The following is a 16,385-nucleotide window of genomic DNA, read 5'->3' as shown; positions in this document are numbered from 1 at the left end:
GGTGCTGGTTTATTAGACAAAAAGAGTGAACAGAGGGTCAGAAAGAAGGACTTATTAGCACTCCAACCCTAATAAAATATAACTTTTATTAAATTATTTAAAATTAAATTCACACAGATAAAACTGTGAAATATAAAAAAAACACATATACACAAAAGACATGTAGTTAAAACAACCCGCTGATAGGGAAATATAAATTATGCAATATCAGAGCTTATTCTCTTGTATAGAAATTGAAGGTATAAAGAAATGATGTAAAGACTATTAATGCACATTAATACTCTCATTTATTGGCAAAAAGTCATGAATCTATGTATAGTGATTTTGTTTACATTCCATGAGCAAACTATTAGCAGAGAGTCACTAATCTGTGTATTGTGGTTATATTAACATATAATGAGCCAATAGATTTCTCCCACGCATAAATTACATCCCAATATCTAAGAGACAACTCTCTGTTCCAGGATGATTCAAAACACAGTATTAGTGATTAGTGCGTACTTTGGAATGTCTCAACTTATTGTTTAAACACCCAATAGTGTATTAGGAACATTCCCATTGTCTTTTTAATTAGATAGTCATATGTGAACAGAGGTTTCTCCCCTGCACACATCTCATTTCTAAAACTTATATGTGCCGGGTTACGATTGTTAGATAAGGAGCTATTTGAGAAGAGCAGCTATCAAGACTGCCGTGAGAAACTCCGGGCTACAGGTGCGTGTAATAGTTAGATGGCACTGCTGTTACAAGCAGACCAGCTAGCCACCTGAATGTTAATGATAGATAGCGGACACAGGCACAAGCTTCATTTATGAAAATTATATTAATTAACCCAAATTATACTGGAGCCTGTTTTGTTAAGCTATTGTAAATATTGCCTTATTATATTGTCATAGAGCTAACTCCAAATTGGTAGAAAAAGCTGCTCGTAATGTTTTGTTATGCTCCTAGGTAAATTGTTCCTGTTATAATAGCCTCACAGAAAATTACCAATGAGTAAATAACTATCAGATTTGTATTATACCAGAGAGAACAATAGGTTCAGAGGGTAAAGCATTGACGCTAACAATATCCATGGTGCTGATTTGGCGTGTGTTTTGAATAGCCGCCGATCCCAGCACAGTTAAGTGTATTCCCCCAGTTGGTGAGGCATCAGCGAGGCGCCACTCCCCAATGTGCTTTTCATTTTGAGGTGCTTTCTCAAAGGAATCATTTGAGAATACGTCATGGGATTCCTTTTAAAAGAGGAAACAACTATTGATTTGCATCCTATCGATTACAGACATGGGCAACAACCAATCATGTGCTAACAGTCCCGGGAGTTCCAACACATCATGTGGGCTCACAGGCTCTAAACCAATAAAATAACGCTCATAGGGAAACCTTTCATAGGTAAATTCCCCGTACTGGGGATACCCTTATCAGAGCCAATTAAAAAGAATGATGCGTTGAGTGGCAAGAAAGAAAGTCTAGCGTGCCAGCTGTCAAAAGTACCTCTCGTAATAATACAAAGAGGCAAAACGGTAGATATGTAAATACAGTGGGATTAATGTAATTGCATGTATCTCAAAAGTATTCTAATTTTGCCTACAATATAGTCTATTTATTTTGCCTACAATTTATATTAATAAATAATATTAAAAAGAAATATTAAAAGAAATTAATTCATTTTAAAACATCTTTGCTTATATTGTAGGCAAAATAAAGATATTGTTGAGACAAAATCGACTATATTGATTTCACTGTATGCTTATACATATCGTATGTTAATATAAAGAAGAAATTTTCCTAGTCTAATACATGTTTATTTGTTTATTTCTATTGTAGGCAAAATGAGAATACCTTTGAGACAAATGCGATTACATTAATCCCACTGTATTTACATATCTACCATTTTTCCTCTTTGTATTATTACGAGAGGTGCTTTTCACAGCTGGTACGCTAGACTTTCTTTCTTTCCTGACAGAGTGGCATATGATTGGTCAGTGTTAGTGCCATTCAACACATTTTCCTTTTTAATTGGCTCTGATAGGGGTATCCGCTGTATGGGTAATATACCTATGGGAGGTTTCCCTATGAGTGTTATTTATTGGCTTAGAGCCGGTGAGCCCACATGAAGTGTTGGAACTCCCGGGACTGTTATCAAATGATTGGATGTTGCCCATGTCTGTAATCGATAGGATGCAAACCAGTGGTTGCTTCCTCTTTTGAAAAAAATCCCATGATGTATTATCAGATGACTCCCTTGAGAAAGCACCTCAATGTGAAACGTACGTTGGTGAGTGGCGCCTCGCTGATGCCTCACCTACACTTAACTGTGCTGGGATCGACAGCTATTTAAAACACACGCAGAATCAGCACCTTGGTTATTGTTAGCGTCAGCGCTTTACCCTCTGAACCTATTGTTTTCTCTGGTATAATACAAATCTGAAAGTAATTTAATCTTTGGGAGTTTGCTGCGAGGCTATTATAATAGGAACAATTTACCTAGGATTATAAGCAAGCATTACGAGCAGCTTTTTCTACCAATTTGGAGTTAGCTCTATGACAATATAATCCGGCAATATTTATAATAGCTTAACAAGACAAGTGTAAGGGGTGCTAAATGGGTTACAAAGCAGGCAGCACACTCCCCTATCCCATGCTCCCATTACTCACCTGATCCCGAGGGAGCACTATGTAACACCACCTCCCCCGTCCCGGACACTGGATCAGAGACTCGCCTTGCTCCTCCTTCGACGACATGCTGCCAGTACAACCCCTGCAAGGGAAACAAACATGAGGCTCTGCTAGCCTTCGACGGCAGGGCGATGTCCAAGGTGACGGCTACGAGGCAGAGACACACTCTACCCCAGCTGCCGACATCTCGTTTTGCTCTGGGCTACTACTTCGGCGATGCAAGTACGAGGGCCTAGGAACAATCCCGCCCAGATACTCCACTCACCACAATATGGGAGCCCGTTCAGACACAGGGGACATGTGTTATACTCACCAAATCACTCCTCCCCTTAGCTCCTTCCTCCGTGCCTCCTTCCATCACCTGTAACGACACTACTGAACCTCCCACCAACTCTAACCATGAGGATATGTAAAGAGGTACACTACATCCAACTCCCGGGGACTTATCAAGGCGGAGGTCTCCTATCTAGAGGACCATGCACAGTAACAAGACTCAGGGGTGGAACCCACAGAAACCACGCGTCACCAGGTCAGGTGCCTCCGCCTGGAACCGTCAGCGGCTGCTGCCGGAACTCATACGGGATCCGCCTCACCTAGTGGTAACACCGCCTAACCTGGAACCGCCGGAACTCAGCGTCAGGCACCCAAGTGGAACTGAAGGCGAGGCCTCTCGGAACTCACAAGGGGTGTGCTACGCCTGCAATGGGGAACTGAACCATGGCCTCACCAACTCTGCAGGGCCCCGGGGACCGACGGGAAGAGAAACTACTATGTGTCCTACCCCTGACCATATGTGAGGGGATGTTAACTAATTCCTGAGAGAGACAACAGAAAAAAGAGAAGGTGGGGAGGGGGAAACACAGGGACATGAGCCTACCTTTAATGGGGGCCTGACGTCTTGTACCTGTGAACGATACACAAAGCACAGCACACACATTGCATAATACTAAACAATATGGTGAGAAGCTGCTCGATGCCCCTGGCTAAACTGACCCCAAAATGACCATAGCGGGTAGCGTCTCCCTAACGAGCTATATGCGCCACACACTACAGGAGCCTCCTGCTCGCGCTGATGCCAGGCCTAGTTCCCTACCTCCACTCAGCGGCCTTATCCCCACTCACTAACTATGAGGCCTAGTGCTCACAAGCTATTGCAAGGGCCTTGTGCCCAACTCCCTTCAATGGGGTATTGCGCCCACAAACTACTGTAAGGGCATTATGCCCTGTTATTCTACCTATTGGGCCTTGCGCCCAAGGACTACTGCTAGGGCCTTGTGCCCTCTCACTACCTATTGGGCCTGGTGCCAAAAGACTACTACTAGGGCCTTCTGCCCTCTTAACTCTACGTGTTAACTACTACAAGCGCTTGTAGCGCAGAGTTTTTCATGGTAGACTTGATAGCTGCTCTTCTAAATTAGCTCCTTACCTAACAATCGTAACCCGGCACATATTAGTGTTAGAAATGAGATGTGTGCAGGGGAAAATCCACTGTTCACATACAACTATCTAAATAAACAGACAATGGGAATGTTTCTAATACACTATTGGGTGTTTAAACAATAAGTTGAGACATTTCAACAGACGCACTAATCACGAATACTGTGTTTTGAATCATCCTGGAACAGAGAACTGTCTCTTAGATATTAGGAAGTAATTTACGTGTGGGAGAGAACTATTGGCTCATTATATGTTAATATAACCACAATACACAGATTAGTGACTCTCTGCTAATAGTTGGATCACGGAATGTAAACAAAATCACTACACATAGATTCATGACTTTTTGTCAATAAATGAGAGCAATGATGTGCATTAATAGTCTTTATATAATTTCTTTATACCTTCAATGTCTATGCAAGAGAATAATCTCTGTTATTGACTAATTTATATTTCCTTATCAGCGGGTTGTTTTAACCACATGTCTTTTGTGCATATGTGTTTTTTATATTTCACTGTTTTTATGTGGGTGAATTTAAATTTAAATGATTTAATAAAAGTCATATTTTATTAGGGTTGGAGTGCTAATATGTCCTTCTTTCTGAACCTCTGTTCACTCTTTTTGTCTAATTAACTTGTAGCAATCGGTTGTCTCCTAAAGTATCTATCTAGTGAAATCCATTTCACTGATGCACAGTGCCTAAGTTTAAAGTGGGATATATTTATTCAGTCATCTATGTGTTGTGTCAGTTTATGTTTGCATATTGTTAAACCAAGATTTCTAAAATGTTATTTATTTTGTGACATTATGAATAACATTGCATGTTGATGGTATAGTGATATTACTTTTCTACACTACCGCTACTTATCTGATGCTGTGGTAAAGTCTTATGCCACAAGCAAAAAGAATAAACCCATGAGTTTATGCAGTTTTAGCCCCATGTTCCTTGTTTTATTTCAACACTACTGGGGGAACCTTCGCCTCTCTACCATACCACCAGGCTTTAGAATCCTTCCTCACACCACTTTTGGGGTGCCAACCATCCATTCCGTTACAGAAACAACTTACAATAATCTTGCTGCTTTGTGAATACTTGAGCTACAATACATTCCATATCATCAACTGCAATTATAAAAATCTAGCTGCCAATTGACTGTTTGAAAACTGGCTATAAATCAGAATTTCAGGAATGAGAATGGATGTACTCAGCAGGGCCGGACTGGGACTAAAAATCAGCCCTGGCATTTAAAGTATACAGGCCCACCTCAGGTCAAGTAGGAAAGAAATTGTGTGCCGCCACGCAACGACAGTGCCGAAAAGGGCGTGACCACATTGTGTTGTGGGTGTGGCCAACATGGGGCATTGATACATACTCTATAATAAAACATTACATTTATCACGCCCTCCCAGCCACATCACGCCATCCCCAGACCACTGTACTTATCTATGTTTCTGGTGCTGCTGACATTCATCAGGGTGGGAACTTACTGTAGAGTAAGCAGGGAAGCTCTTAGTCTCACGAGATTACCAAATCTTGTGAGACCTAGATCTCCTCGGCTTGCTCTGCAGGCGGTGTTCTATCTAGGGACTGGGAGCAACTATCCCCTTCCTCCTGCTAACCAGAGCTGGATTAACGTTCGTGGGCACGGGGTATTTAAGACAGGGGGCCCCTAATATGTAACATGGTTATCATATTAGACAAAATGTTAGACAAATACACAGGCAATACTTTGTGCACTACTGTTAGTTGCACGCAGCTCTGCCTTCACAAGCAGTACAGTGTGAAGTGGGACTTACCTCCCAACTGTCCTTGTAGTTGGACCAAATCTCACTAAAAAAGACAGTCACCAAAATTCGGGACTTCCCCACCAGTGTTCTTGTCACTTTCACCACCTGTGGCTGCTGGTGTCTTTAGTTGCTGCCTGTTTGGATCCTCAAATGCTGGAGGCCCTATTTGGGAAAAAAAAACGGGTACATGTAATTTAGAAACCTCCAACCAGCCCTGCGGTTAAATGTATTAACCTCTAGTTTCTTGAACTCCCGCGAGTTCAGCATCTTCAGCGCTTAAATTTAAAGCGGCGCTGCCTTGTAAAGGGAAGTTTCCCTTTACAAGGCAGCGCAGCTTTAAATTTAAGCGCTGAAGACGCCGAACTCGCGGGAGTTCAAGAAACCGGAGGTTAATACATTTACCCCCTGGTGTTTAATCAATGCAACCCATGTTTTATAATTAGGTCTCCCTCCAGCCTAAACATTCAAATACTAGTATTCACGTTTAATAAATAAACCTATATACCTCCCTCCAAACAAACCCAGCATTAAATTAAATCGCAATTACATTTAAGAAATATACCTATTTCCTGCAACCATCACTGCCATTAAATAATTCCTAATCACATTTAATAAATAAACGTTATTTTTTCCCCAAACAGCCCCACTTTCAATTAGTAGCCCCCAAATTATATTATACCACAATACTGCCCCCAGTTGATATTATGCCACAATAGTGCCCCCAAATTGTATACCATACAGTAGTGCCCCAAAATCATATTATGCCACAATAGTGCCCCAAATCATATTATGCCACAGAGTAAACATATTAACAAACTAAATTATATTTGCATAAACTGTGAGTTTATATAAATATCAAGTAGGAATATACAGCACCCCCCCTCCCTTGTGTGGCATCATTTCTCTTCTCTCTCTCCCCCTTCCTGTGTGGCATCCTCTCTCTTCCTCTCTCCCCCCCCTCCCTGTGTGGCATCCTCACCCCCATTTCACCTTTTTCTGTGTGCCATTCTTTCTTTTCTGTGTGCCATTCTTTAGCCCCCTTTCCCTGTGTGACATCCACCCCCCCCCCCCATTTCACCTTTTTCTGTGTGCCATTCTTTCTTTTCTGTGTGCCATTCTTTAGCCCCCTTTCCCTTTTTCTGGCATCCTTCACCCTTATGATGTCACATACCCAGAAGTAGGGAGCCGGTCAGCGGGAGTTCTCCGCGATCGCGTCTCACGATTAAGGTTCTTATTGCAGTCACAGCAATTATTAAGCAGCTTTATATCGTTATCTCCAAGGGTTTTTTGCAATCAGGGTAACACGCTCAATGTCGGCCAAATCCGATCATTATAACAGGTGGCCTTAATTTCATTTATTTGCAGATATACCCCACGGTGGGACGGTCTGTAAATAGATTACTATTTAATTATGTTATGACTTTCATCAAGTGCCAACCGGAAATAGAATTCCTCGCTGCAACTACTCTGCAGTAAAGAACATCTCTCTCGTGTTACAGGTGTCTTACACACTCCACTGATGATAATCCACTGGAGAGTTATAACGGAGACTATATACTGTAAAACACGATTTTGGTGAGGATACATATCTTTGATACTTATACAACATATGAACTAACATGGTGGTTCTCATGATAGAACACTAGATCTTTCTGGTTAACTATATCCCGGCTGGGATTTGTCGCAAAGACCAAATTATACACATTGACACTTCTTGATACATAACAATGTCCCTGTGATAGATCACTCGTTAATAAAGTTTCTTGCTACGTACAATTTATAGCAAGCTCTTTTCAATCCTTCTTTTGCCCACATAACTAAGGATGTATTAATAGTGCACAAGAATGTGATATGTGCACATACAACAACATCCTAGTTTGTGTGGAGTTATAATTAACCCTTGATAGCCTCTATTTTACCCACATAACTAAGGATGTATTAATAGTGCACTAGAATATGATATATGCACATATAATAACATCCACGTTTGTGTGATGTTATAATTAACCCTTGACAGCCTTTAAGGTGACTGCACATACCATAAGAAATAATTTGGTGAGACAGAATATATGAGCCAACCTTGGTCTTATGATATGTCAATTTCAAAAAAATAATTTAATTGGAGACCAGATTAATCTTTATTGATTTGGCCATATATTTATAAAACAAACAAATTGATTAATAATTGTGACCGGCTTTCCCTATGGGCCAACTTTTATTTCTTTAACACTTTATTCTTATCTTTGCCACTGCTATTTTTTTTAAATTCGCCAACTTTGATGACATCCGGTTATTTGTCTAAATTTTAAAATAATTATCAATAAACTTGATTTTTTATTCATAACCTATATGGACAGTAGTGCCTCATACACTATTCTGTTCAGCTGATATCTACCATCAACTGAACATTTTCTGTATCCTTCACCCTTCATCTGCCCCCCCCCCCCCCACCCATTTTACTGTACTTACCTTTTCATCTTCTTTTCTTTTCTTGTTTCTGTCTTCTGTCTTCTTCTTTTCTACGCTCCTCTGACCCGGCCGACTGGACAGTGCAGCGCGGCCCTGGTACTCAGTGATGAAAAAAATGAAAAATGGGAATTGGTAATACTTTTTTAGTTTACTTCTAACCATTTCATTTTTTCAATTTTCTCCCTGATTTTCTAGTTGAACTATTTACTAATTTATAAACATAGCAAACAGAATGCTTAGTACCAAAATATGTAGTTTGATACATGCTGATGCTGTATATACACTTTTATATATATACACTATGCACTATATGCTTTATACACATCTGGCAGTTACATACATCTGTGGGCAGCACGGTGGCTAAGTGGTTAGCACTTCTGCCTCACAGCACGTGGGTCATGAGTTCGATTACCGACCATGGCCTTATCTGTGTGGAGTTTATATGTTCTCCCCGTGTTTGCGTGGGTTTCCTCCGGGTGCTCTGGTTTCCTCCTACACTCCAAAAACATACTGGTAGGTTAATTGGCTGCTATTAAATTGCCTTTAGTCTCTCTCGGTCTGTGTGTGTATGTATGTTAGGGGATTTAGATTGTAAGCTCCAATGGGGCAGGGACTGATGTGAATGAGTTCTGAACAGACAATAATGATATGCAAGGTAATCTGGAGATACATGGTATAGCAGAAAATCTCTGACAGTAGACAGTGTGACTGGATTAATGCAAAATCACAGAGAGATTTGTCCCTGGTTTCTTGCCTTGTATACACTAAAAGCAGGGAGATTGTTTAGCTCTGTGAAGAAAAGATTCCCAGAGTAATTTCACAGCAGACTAATTAAGAGTTGCACCTGTGTGGGGCCTGTAAAAGGTTGCAGCCCTGATCATTCTGTCTCAGTCCTGGGGAGGAGGTTGGCTGCCTCCTGAGAGAACCTGCTAAAGGTGAGCAAGTAACTTTTGTTTGGCATTTGAGTCTGAGACACAAGGTCTCAGGCTCGAGAGAGGGACTCTAAGAAATGTTTAGCTAGTGCCGGACACACAAGGCTTTTTGTTTATGTTTTGTTTATTTGCACATGCTCAATAAAACTGGCTGAGGTCAGTTGTACCAGAAATTCTTCATTTATGTGATTTATTGCTGCTGTTCAAATCTAACAATCCCAGGTGATGGTTCCCCTGATTATCTCACAACAGTCACTGGTTATGCAGAAGCATCAATCAGTCACAACCCATTGCCAATCAGACACATATAAATGGTAATTTTCATGGGGGGCCTTACTACTAATGGCAGGGAATATGCAAAGAACACAAATGCCAGGCCCCACCACACGGAAGGTTATGCAAATGTTTTTTCAAATGATTGCATGTAAAAGTTGTCGGTTTACAAGAGAATTACAGAGAAAGAGGAGTTGCCAGTGGACCAATGGGCAAAGGTGCTAGCTCCCTTTTTGAAAGGTGAGCCCCCTAGAGCTTACATTGACATTGATATATTGTATGCTTTAAATTACTCCAAGTTAAAGGAGATATTAGTGGTAAGCAGTGCTGTACAGGTGCTAAGAGTGAGTGAGACTGTTCCATATTTTCGCAGGACAAATAGTGCTTTAACAGGGGCATGGTCTGAGAAGAAACTGACTTTTGAGAGAAAATTCAAACGACACATGTAACCCAAATTTGGGTCTCATTTCAGGTACCAAATTTCCAATATTGGAGATGCCATATTGCCACTGACTACTTGGCCTATGGCCTGTAGAGGAGTGAGATAAGTGTCTTTATTTGCCCACCCTTTTTGCCCTGCCCAGACTACTTTAGAGATGTAACAGCTGATATGTAAAATGAATGTAGAGCCTTAAGAGGCTATGTAAGTTTGGTAATTTTAGTGCATGCCAGCCTGGATGACTCTAGGATGTTTTAAGGAACTTATTTGGGGACGTATGTGTACATGGAGATGTTAAAAAATATTCTATAGCCATAATAAAATTTGAGACCTCAAATGGCATGGTCTACCACCAGATTGGGATAATAAAGTCCCTGATACATAGAGTAATCTTGGGGAGAGTCGAGAGTTTTTATGCTATTTTGGGATTTGTGGAAAAATAAAGGCATTCTGTGGAAAAATAAAGGCATTCCTTCTGGGAGGAATGGTGTCATTAGGGTAGAATCTTCCATAAACCTGGTACCCTTTGAAGAGATTTAAGAGCTAAACGCCGTAGGGGTGACCCTTGAGGAGCCTGTTTAATTCCTCATTGCTGTAATAGCTGGTGAAAGCAGAGCAGAAGAGGGAATTTTGAAAATACCTGCCTTAGAGGTATCACATGTTGATTAATGGAGAACATCAATTTCCAATGGGTGATAAAGTATTTCCTTATATGGCACAGAACCTTGAAAGCTTTTACCAGGTATACAAAAAAAAGGATGAAGTAATAGAACAGTTAGCTGTACCTCAGCCCTATCATAGGAATGTGTTGGATATGGCCAACAAACATGAGTTAGGGGGACACTTAGGAAGTGAAAAAAAAAGATCGGATTTTACAAAGGTCTTTTTAGCCAGATGTACATACAGGTGTCCAGAAATATTTCGTCAGCTGTACACACACTGTAAAAAACAAATTCCTTGCTAAGTAGCTAGGCCCTTGAAATAATGGAAAATGTGGGTGAGTCTACTAGCCCAGTAAACGGAAGCATGAACAAATATATTATGTGAACATCATTAAGCCCTGGAAAGATAGAGATGCACTTGTTGCCCTGAGCACTCCGTCTAGCGATAATTTAACTAGGGTGCTGGGAGTAAGAATTCCAGAAACTATCAGTATCTCAGGAACAAGAGCATAAAGTGTTTTTATAAAAGAACTAGGGGTCTGATTCATTAAGGATCTTAACTTAAGAAACTTCTTATTTCAGTCTCCTGGACAAAATCATGTTACAATGCAAGGGGTGCAAATTAGTATTCTGTTTTGCACATAAGTTAAATACTGACTGTTTTTTCATGTAGCACACAAATATCAACTTTAAATTTCAGTGTACAAATAAGCTATCAAGTATGTGTGCTACATTAAAAAACAGTCAGTATTTAACTTATGTGCAAAACAGAATACTAATTTGCACCCCTTGCATTGTAACATGGTTTTGTCCAGGAGACTGAAATAAGAAGTTTCTTAAGTTAAGATCCTTAATGAATCAGGCCCTAGGTCCTGTTTTCAAAGTTCCCTGGGTGCACTAGGTCTACGAAACCTCATTATAACTGATCCTAGCAGTGTGGGTCCATATCAAGGCTTAAACAGTTCTGAAAGCAATATCAGAGAAGATCTAGAAAATGTTAGACCTAGGGGTCATTGAAGAGTCTAAAGGTGAATTGTCTAGCCCTATAGTTTTAATACCCGAATCATATGGGTCAAAATTTGATGACTACCACATGCCACAGGTAGACAAATTAATCATCTAAGACTTGCCTGATATATTACATTAGATTTAACCAAGGGTTACTGGTAAGATCCCCTTATGGACAGTGCCAAACAAAAAACTGAATTTTCTACCCCACAGGTTCTGTTTCTGCATACTTTATTACCATCATTTATATAAAATGCATAAAGTGCCTAAACTCCCTTGGAAAAGAAGGTGTTACTAGTGAACCCAAGCAAGTGTCCTATAGGCCTAGGCAGTTGAGACACTGAAGTATTACCTGATAAGATGATGTTTTGAGTTAATTTACAAATCACTCCCCTCTCGCATGGATGAGTCAAGGCTTAGGAGAGGAAAGTGGCAAAAAAGACCAAGTAATAAAACTCATTTACAAAGAATTTCTCAATCTTATTACACTATACCCAGACTAGTAGCTATTGATTGTTAATGCATTGCATATATCTAAAAGTATTAGACAGTATATACTAAGGGTGTGCACCGGCCACTTTTGGTGTTTTGGGTTTGGGGTTCTGATTTTTTTTTTTAAAAAAAGCATAAAAAGTGCTAAAATCCATATATATATATATATATATATATATAATTTTTTTTATTTTTTTTCACTCCTACACTATTATTAACCTCAATAACATTCATTTCCACTCATTTCCAGTCTAGTCTGAACACCTTACACCTCACAATATTGTTTTTAGTCTAAAAGGTTGCACCGAGGTAGCTGGATGTCTAAGCTAAGCGACACAAGTGGGCGGCACAAACACGTGGCACTGCAGTGGCAGACAGGATGGCAGTTTACAAAAGTTTGCTAGAGGTGCAAGATGGAATTGTCCTTGGGCCCTCGCACCCACCCTGATGTTGTTGAAATAGGACATTCACACTTTAACAAATCAATCAGGAACAGTGAACGTAGTTTAATCTCTGGTACTAATATTTCTGGACTGCAGGAACAGTGAACGTAGTTTAATCTCTGGTACTATTATTTCTGGACTGCAGGACTATCTCTGATCGAGATCGTGGAGGAAATTGACGAGGAGAATGTTGCTGGTGTGGATACAACAGGACCAAGGGACTTGGGTGTCCCATCTAGGAGTGGCACTGCAGTGGCAGACAGGATGGCAGTTTGAAAAACTAGGCCCCAAAGAGCACATGCCAAAAAAAGAGTTGCAAGATGAAATTGTCCTTGGCCCTCCCACCCACCCTGATGTTGTTGAAATAGGACATGCACACTTTAACAAACCAATCATTTCAGCGACAGGGCCTACCAAACAACTTTGGCTGAAATGATTGGTTTGTTTGGGCCCCCACACAAAAAAAGCTATTCATCTCTCCCTGTACAAACTAAACTGGCTCTACTGAGGCAAGATGCTGTCCTCATCCTCAGATTCCTGGCCCCCTTCAGTGTGTACTTCCTCATCCTCACACATTATCAATTCATCCCCGCTGGACTCCACAACCACAGGTCCCTCTGTAAGCTCTGGAGGCCAGTGCTGGTCTTGATTGAAGAATTGATAATTCATTTTTAAGAACATCATTTTTTCAACGTTTTGCGGAAGCAACCTCCTTCGCCGCTCACTGACCAGGTTCCCCGCTGCACTAAAAACTCTTTCAGAGTACACACTGGAGGGGGGACAACTCGGGTAAAATAGAGCCAGTTTGTACAGGGGCTTCCAAACTGCCTTTTTTTCCTGCCAGTAAAAATAAGGACTGTCTGACATGTCTACTTGGATGGTGTCAGCAAAGTAATCCTCCACCATTTTTTTAATAGTGACAGCATCCAATGCAGCGACAGTAGACATGTCTGCAATGGTTGGCAGGTCCTTCAGTCCGGACCAGATGTTCTCAGCATCCCCGCCAGCAGGTCGTTAAGGAAAACTCCGCTTTTTCCTCGCAGCCACAGGTGTTGATGAAAATGAAGGAGGAGCTGTTGCCATGTCAACGTCCTCTTCAGAGGACAATCTCCTGACCAGCAGGTCTTTGCACCGCTGTAGACTTGTGTCCACCAGAAACAGAGACACGACATACGCTTTAAACCGAGGATCCAGCGCAGTGGCCAGAATGTATTCCTCTGACTTTAAAAGACTGTCCACCCTCGGATCCTGGCAAAGCGTACGAAGGGCTTTATCCACAAGAGCTACATGCTTTGTTGGATCGCAATGTTTTACCAGCTCCTCCCTCACTTTCTCCAGCTGCTTCTGCAACAGCCTGATCAAGGGAATCGCCTGACTCAAGCTGGCAGTGTCGGAACTAACTTCTCGTGTGGCAAGTTCAAACGGCTGGAGAATCTTGCACAACACGGAAATCAGTCGCCACCAACAACCTGTTAGAGAAACTTAGGGAAGTCATCTCGCAGTGGCTTACCCCACTTAGACTCTCCTGGGGATTTGTGGTGTCGGACAACGCCAGTAACATTGTGCGGACATTACATATGGGCAATTTCCAGCACGTGCCATGTTTTGCCCACACAATAAATTTGGTGGTGCAGCATTACCTGAAGAGTGACAGGGGTGTGCAGGATATGCTTGCGGTGGCCCGCAAAATTGCTGGACACATTCGCCATTCTGCCACTACCTACCGAAGACTCGAGCAACATCAAAAATGCCTGAACCTGCCCTGCCATCACCTCAAACAAGAGGTTGTGACGCGCTGGAACTCCACCCTCTATATGCTGCAGAGGATGGAGGAGCAGCAAAGGGCCATTCAAGCCTACACAGCCACCTACGACATAGGCAAAGAAGTGGGGATGCGCCTGAGTCAAGCGCATTGGAGACTGATTTCTGTGTTGTGCAAGATTCTCCAGCCGTTTGAACTTGCCACATGAGAAGTTAGTTCCGACACTGCCAGCTTGAGTCAGGTGATTCCCCTGATCAGGCTGTTGCAGAAGCAGCTGGAGAAAGTGAGGGAGGAGCTGGTAAAGCATTGCGATTTAACAAAGCATGTAGCTCTTGTGGATGAAGCCCTTCGTACGCTTTGCCAGGATCCGAGGGTGGACAGTCTTTTAAAGTCAGAGGAATACATTCTGGCCAACGTGCTCGATCCTCGGTTTAAAGCGTATGTTGTGTCTCTGTTTCCAGCGAACACAAGTCTACAGCAGTGCAAAGACCTGCTGATTAGGATATTGTGCTCTGAAGAGGACCGTGACATGGCAACAGCTCCTCCATTTTCTTCCACACCTGTGGCTGCGAGGAAACAGCTGAGATTTCCTAAACGATCCGCTGGCGGGGATGCAGAGCAGGCAGGAGCGAATTTGAACATCTGGTCCGGCCTGAAGGACCTGCCAACGATTGCTGACATGTCTACTGTCGCTGCATTGGATTCTGTCACCATTGAAAAAATGGTGGAGGATTACTTTGGTGACTGCATCCAAGTAGACATGTCAGACAGTCTTTACTTGTACTGGCAGGAAAAAAAGGCAGTTTGGAAGCCCCTGTACAAACTGGCTCTTTTACCTGAGTTGTCCCTCCTCCAGTGTGTACTCTGAAAGAGTTTTTAGTGCAGCGGGGAACCTGGTCAGTGAGCGGCGAAGGAGGTTGCTTCCGCAAAATGTGGAGAAGATGTTCATCAAAATGAATTATCAATTCTTCAATCAAGACCAGCACTGGCCTGCAGAGCTTACAGAGGGACCTGTGGTTGTGGAGTCCAGCGGGGACGAATTGATAATGTGTGAGGATGAGGAAGTACACACTGAAGGGGGCCAGGAATCTGAGGATGAGGACGACATCTTGCCTCAGTAGAGCCAGTTTACTTTGTACAGGGAGAGATGAATAGCTTTTTTTGTGTGGGGGCCCAAACAAACCAATCCTTTCAGCCACAGTAGTTTTGTAAGCCCTGTCGCTGAAATGATTGGTTTGTTAAAGTGTGCATGTCCTATTTCAACAACATAAGGGTGGGTGTGAGGGACAATTCCATCTTGCACCTCTTTTTTGGCATTGTGCTCTTTGGGGCCTAGTTTTTCAAACTGCCATCCTGTCTGCCACTGCAGTGCCACTCCTAGATGGGCCACGTGTTTGTGCCGCCCACTTGTGTCGCTTAGCTTGGTCATCCAGCTACCTCGGTGCAACCTTTTGGCCTAAAAACAATATTGTGAGGTGTTCAGAATAGACTGGAAATGAGTGGAAATGAATGTTATTGAGGTTAATAATAGCGTAGGAGTGAAATTTTTTTTAAAAAAAAATATGGATTTTTAGCAGTTTTTATGCTTCTTAAAAAAAAAAAAAGAAAAAAAAAAAAACCTTGAGGGGGATGTTTTGGCAAAACCCATTAGAACCCAAAACCTGAAGGTAATCAAAACCCAAAACGCGAAAAGTGGACGGTGCACATCCCTACATAGAATTAAGTCCTGGGGGGCATCCATGTAACTGTGAGTGCATCCAACTCTACGGGAAAGTCGGCTGCTATAGGTGAAGAACTCTCTGACAAGTTCCAAAAGCTTATGAGCGTTTCTAGGAAGCCATAACATTGTAAAGGACTATATACTGGGGCCAGTGGTGTAATAGCAATCTGAATCCCTCTCTCAAACACACATTTTTCATACATACTTACACACTCTCCCTCCCTCATACACGCACATTTATCATACATACACTCCCTCTCCCATACACACAATGTAGACA

The 16,385-nt window shown here is 41.8% G+C and overlaps 1 protein-coding gene across 2 annotated transcripts in view; it reads left to right on the top strand.

The window, feature by feature from the left end:
• The window catches only part of LOC142099297 (complement factor H-like), a 359,733-nt gene that overhangs the window by 140,523 nt on the left and 202,825 nt on the right, over window positions 1-16,385 (top strand). The gene's annotated exons all lie outside the window — the stretch shown is intronic.

This window comes from Mixophyes fleayi, chromosome 8 (assembly GCF_038048845.1).
Source record: "Mixophyes fleayi isolate aMixFle1 chromosome 8, aMixFle1.hap1, whole genome shotgun sequence".
Taxonomy (NCBI): domain Eukaryota; kingdom Metazoa; phylum Chordata; class Amphibia; order Anura; family Limnodynastidae; genus Mixophyes; species Mixophyes fleayi.
The sequence above is the reverse complement of the archived record's forward strand: the minus strand, read 5'-3'. Positions and strand labels throughout refer to the sequence as shown.